This window comes from Saccopteryx leptura, chromosome 5 (assembly GCF_036850995.1).
Source record: "Saccopteryx leptura isolate mSacLep1 chromosome 5, mSacLep1_pri_phased_curated, whole genome shotgun sequence".
In the NCBI taxonomy this organism is placed as follows: domain Eukaryota; kingdom Metazoa; phylum Chordata; class Mammalia; order Chiroptera; family Emballonuridae; genus Saccopteryx; species Saccopteryx leptura.
Genome location: NC_089507.1, coordinates 14,689,651 through 14,698,045, shown reverse-complemented (window position 1 = coordinate 14,698,045; position 8,395 = coordinate 14,689,651). Strand labels below are relative to the sequence as shown.

Below are 8,395 nucleotides of genomic sequence, written 5' to 3'. Positions count from 1 at the left end.
TAAAATTTCCTCCAATTTATCTACGTCTCTTAAAAGAAATTAGATGCTCACTTACTAAATATAGTATTAATGAGACCTAATCACTAGTGCTGAATTAGATTAATTACCTTGCTTGTTTGGAATGTGACACTCATCAATCAATTAATATTCCACATATGTGTGATTGCCTTAGTGTATTCCTTAAGACAGATTAGTCTGACCATGGCTTTTGGAGGTAATAGCCCAAGATCATATATTGCTTCTTTCTGCTGCTCACTATTTATATAATATAATCTTGGACAAAATACTTCTCATCTTTGAAACCCAGTGTCAACATATAAAAATGTATATGAACACATCCCAGCCTGTATCATTCATAGTTTGTTCAAAGAAGCAGAATTACTGAAGGAAGATGACACAGATATACAGATATAGAAATAGATAGATGTAGATATAGATATAGAGATGTAATTTATTCCAGAGGCTTATTCTTATACAGTCGTGGGATCTGATGAGAGCATCCAGGTGAGGCTCTTGCTTCTTTGTCTGCTGCTGTGGCTCCAAATCAGCAGGGCTGGCAGTCGAAAAGAGGAAATGAACATGAGGTAGGGAAAGGAGGAGAAATAAGAACCCGTGAGCCTGGAAGGAATCTATGCGAATGTTCTGGAACACACACTGGTCTCTCACTGTCTCCAGGCTCCTAGAATCCAAGATGGGGCTATGCTGCTGGGTGAACTGCTCCCTCCCTCTCTGTTTTAAAGGCTGCATAATCTACCGTGGGATGTATAGATCAGATTCCCTTTACCCACTCATCCACTGAGAGACACTTAACTAAATACGCATCTCCAGTCAACCAAACCGAGGGAGGAGACAAAGTGGTAGCTAGAGGTGCTGAAGATCTGGCTGGTATCCCATGGCGGAGGGTGGACCCACATGTCCTCCAATGTACACGAGCACCAGCCTTTTTAGTATTGCCAGATTGAGCAAATAAAAATACAGAGCAGGGCCCTGGCCGGTTGGCTCAGTGGTAGAGAGTCGGCCTGGCGTGCAGTAGTCACAGGTTCGATTCCCGGCCAGGGCACACAGGAGAAGCGCCCATCTGCTTCTCCACCCCTCCCCCTCTCCTTCCTCTCTGTCTCTCTCTTCCCCTCCCGCAGCCAAGGCTCCATTGGAGCAAGGATGGCCCGGGTGCTGGGGATGGCTCCTTGGCCTCTGCCCCAGGCGCTAGAGTGGCTCTAGTCGCAACAGAGCGACGCCCCGGAGGGGCAGAGCATCGCCCCCTGGTAGGCAGAGCGTCGCCCCTGGTGGGTGTGCCGGGTGGATCCCAGTCGGGCGCATGCGGGAGTCTGTCTGACTGTCTCTCCCCATTTCCAGCTTCAGAAAAATACAAAAAAAATAAAGAAAGAAAGAAAGAAATACAGAGCAGGTTGCTATCCCCAGTCAGGTCATGGCACATACAAGAATCAATCAATGAATGTATAAATAAGTGGAACAACAAACCAATCTTTCTCTCTCACTCTTGCTCTCTCTCTATCTGAAATCAATAAAAATTAAAAAATTGAAAAAATACAGAGTGCCCAGATAATTTAGAATTTTATAAAACTAATCATTTTTTACATATAAACCTGTGCCAAATATCACACACAAATACTTTTTTAACATAAATATGTCCCATGCAGTATTGGGACACACTTATACTAAAATTTCCTTTTGTTTACCTGAAATTCAAGCTCCGCTGGGCCGCATTTTTTATTGGCAACCCTACCTGCACTGGCATAAAGATTATGATCATTACTTTATGTTTACCTTTCAAATTGCCTACAAAAACTCTCCTGTTGGCAAATTAAAACCACCTCAAGCCCATTAGGCTGGCCTCTATCAAAAACCAGAAAACAAGTTTGATGATACAGAAAAACTGAAACCCTTGTGCCATGTTAGAAATGTAAAACAGCGACGCTGCTATGGAAACAATACGGAGGATCCTCAAAAAATTAAAAATACAATTGTCATATGATCCAACAATCCCCTTCTGTTTTATATATATTAAAAAAGTCAAAAGCAGGGTATTGGCATATCCACATTCATTGCAGCACTATTCAACATCGCAAGAGGTGGAGCAGCCCTAGGGTCCAGCAAGGGATGAATGGGTAAAGAAAATGTGCAATATGCATACAATGTAATATTATTCGGCGCTAAAAAAGAAGACCCTGTTACCTGCTATACATAACATTGACGACAATATGTTAAGTGAAACAAGCCAGTCACTATAGGGTGAATATTGCATGACTGCACTTATATGAGGTAGGGCAAGACTGATAAGGGAAAAGCAAAAATAAGCAACATTAGGAACTTAAAAGGGAACATAGCTACAGATGTATTATGGAGAAAGACAACACAAGGGTTTAAAACTCTAGACAAATAACTTTTAAAATATAAGTGAGGCCCTGGCTGGTTGGCTCAGTGGAAGAGCGTCAGCCTGGCGTGCAGGAGTCCTGGGTTTGATTCCTGGCCAGGGCACACAGGAGAAGCGCCCATCTGCTTCTCCACCCCTCCCCCTCTCCTTCCTCTCTGTCTCTCTTCCTCTCCCGCAGCCAAGGCTCCATTGGAGCAAAGTTTGCCCGGGTGCTGAGGATGGCTCTATGGCCTCTGCCTCAGGTGCTAGAATGGCTCTGGTTGCAACAGAGCGACGCCCCAGATAGGCAGAGCATCGCCCCCTGTTGGGCATGTCAGGTGGATCCCAGTCAGGCGCATGAGTGAGTCTGACTGCCTCGCCGTTTCCAACTTCAGAAAAATACAAAAAAAAAAAACCCAAAAAAACCCCAAAACATAAGTGAGAGAAAAATCTCAGAAAACACCAAATTAACAGAGCTAACTCAAAAAGAAACAAAAATCCTAAATGATCTTAAAACCAAGAAATAAAATCACTCATTTTAAATTTTTCCATAAAGAGCACTATGTCACTTTACAGTCAGAATCTATCAAGTTTTCAAATCAAACTTACTCAAATTCTAAGAAAGAGCAGAAAGGGTAAAAAAATTGCCAAGTCATTTTGTGAGGTTATTATAATCTTAACACAAATACTAAACAAGGGCAATATAAGAAGAGTAAATTATCTCGCATATGAACACATATGGAGAAACCCCAAACAAAATGATGGCAAATCAAATGCAGGAATAGATTTAAAAATTCATGATGACCAAGGTGGGTTTCTTTTTTTTTTTTTTTTTTTTTTCATTTTTCTGAAGCTGGAAACGGGGAGAGACAGTCAGACAGACTCCCGCATGCGCCCGACCGGGATCCACCCGGCATGCCCACCATGGGGCGACGCTCTGCCCACCAGGGGGCGATGCTCTGCCCATCCTGGGCGTCGCCATATTGCGACAAGAGCCACTCTAGCGCCTGGGGCAGAGGCCACAGAGCCATCCCCAGCGCCCGGGCCATCCTTGCTCCAATGGAGCCTTGGCTGCGGGAGGGGAAGAGAGAGACAGAGAGGAAAGTGCGGCGGAGGGGTGGAGAAGCAAATGGGCGCTTCTCCTGTGTGCCCTGGCCGGGAATCGAACCCGGGTCCTCCGCACGCTAGGCCGACGCTCTACCGCTGCCAAGGTGGGTTTCTTATAAGAAAGGCACCTGGTTCAATTTTAGAAATATCTTGTAGTGAACTGTTTATGGCAATATGGCAGGTTGGATTTGTATACTGACAATTTCACTGAAACCAACAAAAGTTCAAGATGACAGATTTTAAAACTTGTCTTCCTAGCATCAAAGGGCTCACTGAAACCAACAAAAGTTCAAGATGACAGATTTTAAAACTTGTCTTCCTAGCATCAAATCATGCTCTGACCAGACACTGAAGAGAGGTGAGCGCCCAGAGAACAATGGAATATTGAAGCTACCATTCAATGTGATAGCATTCACTGAACCCCTCAAAATTAATCCTTAGTCACAGCTTTAAAAGTACAGGAAACTAGGCTCAGGACCACGCAAAGTCAGGAAACACTCTCTTCTAAATCTGGGACCCCAAATTTCAAAATAAAGATGAACTCGATATAAAACTTTTATTCCATATTCTCAGAGGTCTACAAGAAAAATGCCTGTCTGAAGTTTGTCTCCTTAGCAAAGGGGAAAAAGCCCTCTAAGTAATTTTAACCAAAACCAGTTCTTCCGTTGGTCTGCAGCCTAAGCTGGTTGAAACTGGGTGGTCCAAAAAACCCCAACCAGGGAAAATTTTGTTTAAAGCTACCTGCGAATGGGCAGAAAGGGCTTAAATGGTGTTCGATGGAGACAAAGGACATTATTTGGGATTTATATAACCAAGGACTGGGACGGAGATGTGGAAGGAGAAGAAAAAGCCATGCGAGCCAGATAAAGACATTGGAGAGGGGAGAATATGAGAGGTGAGATCTATAAGCAGAAGGTGTGTAGGATGGCAATAGATGGGAGATAGAAAAAAATATTAATTACTGTTGGGGGAAAAAGCTATAAAAAAGAAAACCATAGACTGAGAATTTTAATTCAAGGCATGGCCGCTTAGAAACATTCCCTTGTTAGGAGGAAGAAAAGGTCTGACTACACTGTGGTGGAGTCCACTCATGCCAACGTTTCAGCACAGAAGAAGAAGGCTTTTCTTTATGCCTGAACACATGTAAGACCTTCTCTAAGACTGCCTGTGGTCAGCCGGGACGGAAGGGGCCTCTTGCCAATCAGACAGGGAAGATGAGACACTTGGAAGTTCAGCAGGGGAAGGAAAGATGCACTTTGAAAAGTCATGTAAAAAGCCACTGGAATGTGTTATTAATAACATACACAGCATTTATCTGGCAAAACATGTAGGCTCTATGAAGGATGATAGCATGTGTGTCGAAATGTGGAAAATCAAAGATTTGATTGATTATTGAGATTTTATTTTAACCTTTAGAACATGTGGCAAGAATTTCTGTGGATTTAGGAGGGGTGAGTTCCACATCCGTACATGTGCCCATCTAGATAAACAAATCGACCAATTTTTACATGGATATTCATCAGGCTATATATACATCTGCCTTTCCAAGGTTGTAATTATTTGTTCATTATTTGTCCAAAGTTGTTCATTACTTCTTTAAATGCCCCTGGAGGGTGATAAATATAGTGAGCATCATGGGAGAAAGACCTTACTAGCAGTCATAAAATAGCCAAGTGGTTTTCCAGTTTGCAGCAGTGGTCCTGCGGTCACTGGTCTGTTATTTCCCAGATCTCTGTGTCTCTGTTGTGGTCTCCCCTCAGCCAGTGTAGAATTCCCCAAGATAATTGCCATTTCCTATTTTAAGTCTGAAGCTGCCACAACATGGTGAAAATTAGGAGTTCCTTTCGGGGTTTTGAAATCTTTAGGGGTATTTGGAATTTAGGGAAATCCATCTTGTTTTTTGGGTCATTTTGACATAGTTAAGACTGAAACTCTCTGATGCACCATAGGAGAGATTCACAGTGAGATGTGTGGATACGCAAGGGTGACCCCAAGCACAGCTAAGCCACAGTGGTGGGCAAGAGAATTTCCCAGGGCACAGTCTGTCCAGGGGCAAGGCAGTTTTAGCCCAGAATTTCTTTACAGAGATCCAGTCTCCAATTAGAAAGAATGTGTAGATGTAGAATACATTATTGACTGGGTAGCACATATATATGAAGAGGATTACAGACTTTGTAAATGACACTCCCATGTTCTCCACTTTGGAGAGAAATGGAATATGAATTGGAAGCTGGGCATCATCCATGATCCTTTCAGTAACCCGAGTTCCCCAGAGTGCAGAATTGCAGCTCACGGGTCCGTCCTGATCACTAGACGGTCACTGCTGTGTACACCCTCACTCACTGAGAAGATACTTAGTCTTTCCTTAACATCCTACTTATCCTTCTCTCTTTTGAAAAAAAAATTGATTTTGATATTTAGGATTTCAAATACATATGGAAATCATGTCCTATAATGTGATAACCCTGATCAAAGTATATGTTCCCCTGCAATAAATTAATGTTTATAATAATGGAAAGTTTTAGCCTATCTAAAGAACAGGACATCGACATAACCCCTTGGACAGGAAATTCAGTTATTTCCTAAGTGAGCACGGGACCCCGAACTACCCAGCAGAACCCTTTGTTGCCCTTGTCATGGCTTCCTCGCTTTCTAAGTAATACAAGCAGCAAAAATGGGTCAGGACACACCCTGAGGTACTATTCTTTGGGAAAATATGCTGTCTGTTGTTACAGTTATTGTTGCCATTATCCGGTTATCCCTGAGTGTGTCACTTAGTGGAATCTGGACCAGGACTAGGGGTTGGGGGGTGAAGCCATGGGCAGCTAACACCTGTGAGCAGGGAAGAGTAACTAATCTGCGTGTAGGCGGCCTTTTAAGAATCAGGGCTCTGAGCCCTGGCCGGTTGGCTCAGCGGTAGAGCGTCGGCCTAGCGTGCCGAGGACCCGGGTTCGATTCCCGGCCAGGGCACACAGGAGAAGCACCCATTTGCTTCTCCACCCCTCCGCCGAGCTTTCCTCTCTGTCTCTCTCTTCCCCTCCCGCAGCCAAGGCTTCATTGGAGCAAAGATGGCCCGGGCGCTGGGGATGGCTCTGTGGCCTCTGCCTCAGGCGCTCGAGTGGCTCTGGTCGCAACATGGCGACGCCCAGGATGGGCAGAGCATCGCCCCCTGGTGGGCAGAGCGTCGCCCCATGATGGGCGTGCCGGGTGGATCCCGGTCGGGCGCATGCGGGAGTCTGTCTGACTGTCTCTCCCTGTTTCCAGCTTCAGAAAAATGAAAAACAAAACAAAACAAAACAAAAGAATCAGGGCTCTGATCTGTAGGTTAGGGGGCTAAGCAATGAAGTGTCATGGAACAGAAAATGGCAACAATGTGAAGGGAAATATTCTGCGGCCGAAGGACATCTGCAGCTGAATCACCTCAGCTTTTCCCTTAGAAACGCTATATTTGGCTAACTCAAGAACTAGAACTTCCTGGGGTCAGAACTAATTCTCATAAATTAAATACACAAAGCTTCTACATATCTTAGATGAGATATACCTATATAGGATTGTTTCTTAAAATCATATATCTAAATATTCTATTTCAAGTTCATTAAAAGACTGTGACTCTATCAGACCAAATCCTAGCTTTTATTATTATAACATATAGCACTGAATAAGATTCGATTCTTTGAGTTAGCTTTCCTCTTTTGTATCAAATGATAGAGCAACAAGTTTTCAGATTTAAACTATGTCAATTGACCAGAGAGCCATTATCCTCCTTTTGGTGCTCAAATTGTCTCAAGTACACTTTAAATTGGTTCCTGTGGTCTTCTGACATAACACCATTAATCTTCTAAAGTGTCCCAGCTTTCTGGCACAACTAGATGCTCCGTTTCGCACTGAATCTTCCAAAGCTGACGTGGAATCAACGATTTCTCCAAGAGGTCCCGTGCTCCTAGGCACGCGAGTCCATTACAGAGTGACCTTGCTCCTGGGTCCTGTCACTGAACAGAACTAAAAATGACACATTTTCCCCACAGAATGGCCTGAATTCATTCTTTTTACAGTTTGACAGAGCCAAAATTGACAAGTAAAAATTGGGTGTAATTAAGATGTACAACATAAGCTTTTGATATACGTACACATTGGGAAACAATCACCACAATCAAGCTGATTAACAAATCCATCATCTCACAGTTACCATTTTCTTTAGTGTGTGTGTGTGTGTGTGTGTGTGTGTGTGTGTGTGTGTGCGCGCGCGCGCACGCGATAAGTATGCTTAAGATCCATTCTCTTAGCAAATTTCAAGTATAAAGTACAGTACTGCTATCTATACTCACTCTGCTGTATGTCAGATCTCCAGAATTCTTCATCTCGCATAAACAAAACTTTGTAACTTTGGCCAACATCTCCCCAGTTGCCCCTCCACCCAAACCCTGGTCACCACCATTTTACTCTTTGCTTCTCTGAAACTGGCTAGTGACATCATGCAATATTTGTCTTTCTGTGTTTGACTTTTATCATTTAGCATAGTGTGCTCCATGTTCATGCACGTTGGTGCAACTGGAAGGATCTCCTTCTTTCTTAAAGATAACTAATATACCATTGTGAGTGGATGGATGGATGGATAGATGGACAAACAGATGGATGGACAGACAGATAGATATAAATATCCACACTCCCATGTTCATTGCTACCTTCTTCATAATAGCCAATGTATGAAAACTAGCTAATTGTCCACTGATGGAATAGGAATGCTATTCCATTAGAAAGATGAACAGGAATACATGCCATTCCACTATGGATGAAAACAAGGACACACTGCCGTGGCCCACTAACAATCTCAGCCACAGTTCAACATATCTGAACAATTATGAGTGAAATCATAACTGCTATATAGCTTTTTTAATTTTATATAAAATAAATTATTCT

At 43.2% G+C, this 8,395-nt stretch overlaps 1 non-coding gene across 1 annotated transcript; it reads left to right on the top strand.

Annotated features, from left to right (window-relative positions):
- Positions 1-6,372: 6,372 nt before the first annotated feature.
- Positions 6,373-6,448, top strand: TRNAA-AGC (transfer RNA alanine (anticodon AGC)). The gene has a single exon. It is a non-coding gene; the product is annotated as a tRNA-Ala (tRNA).
- Positions 6,449-8,395: the final 1,947 nt, after the last annotated feature.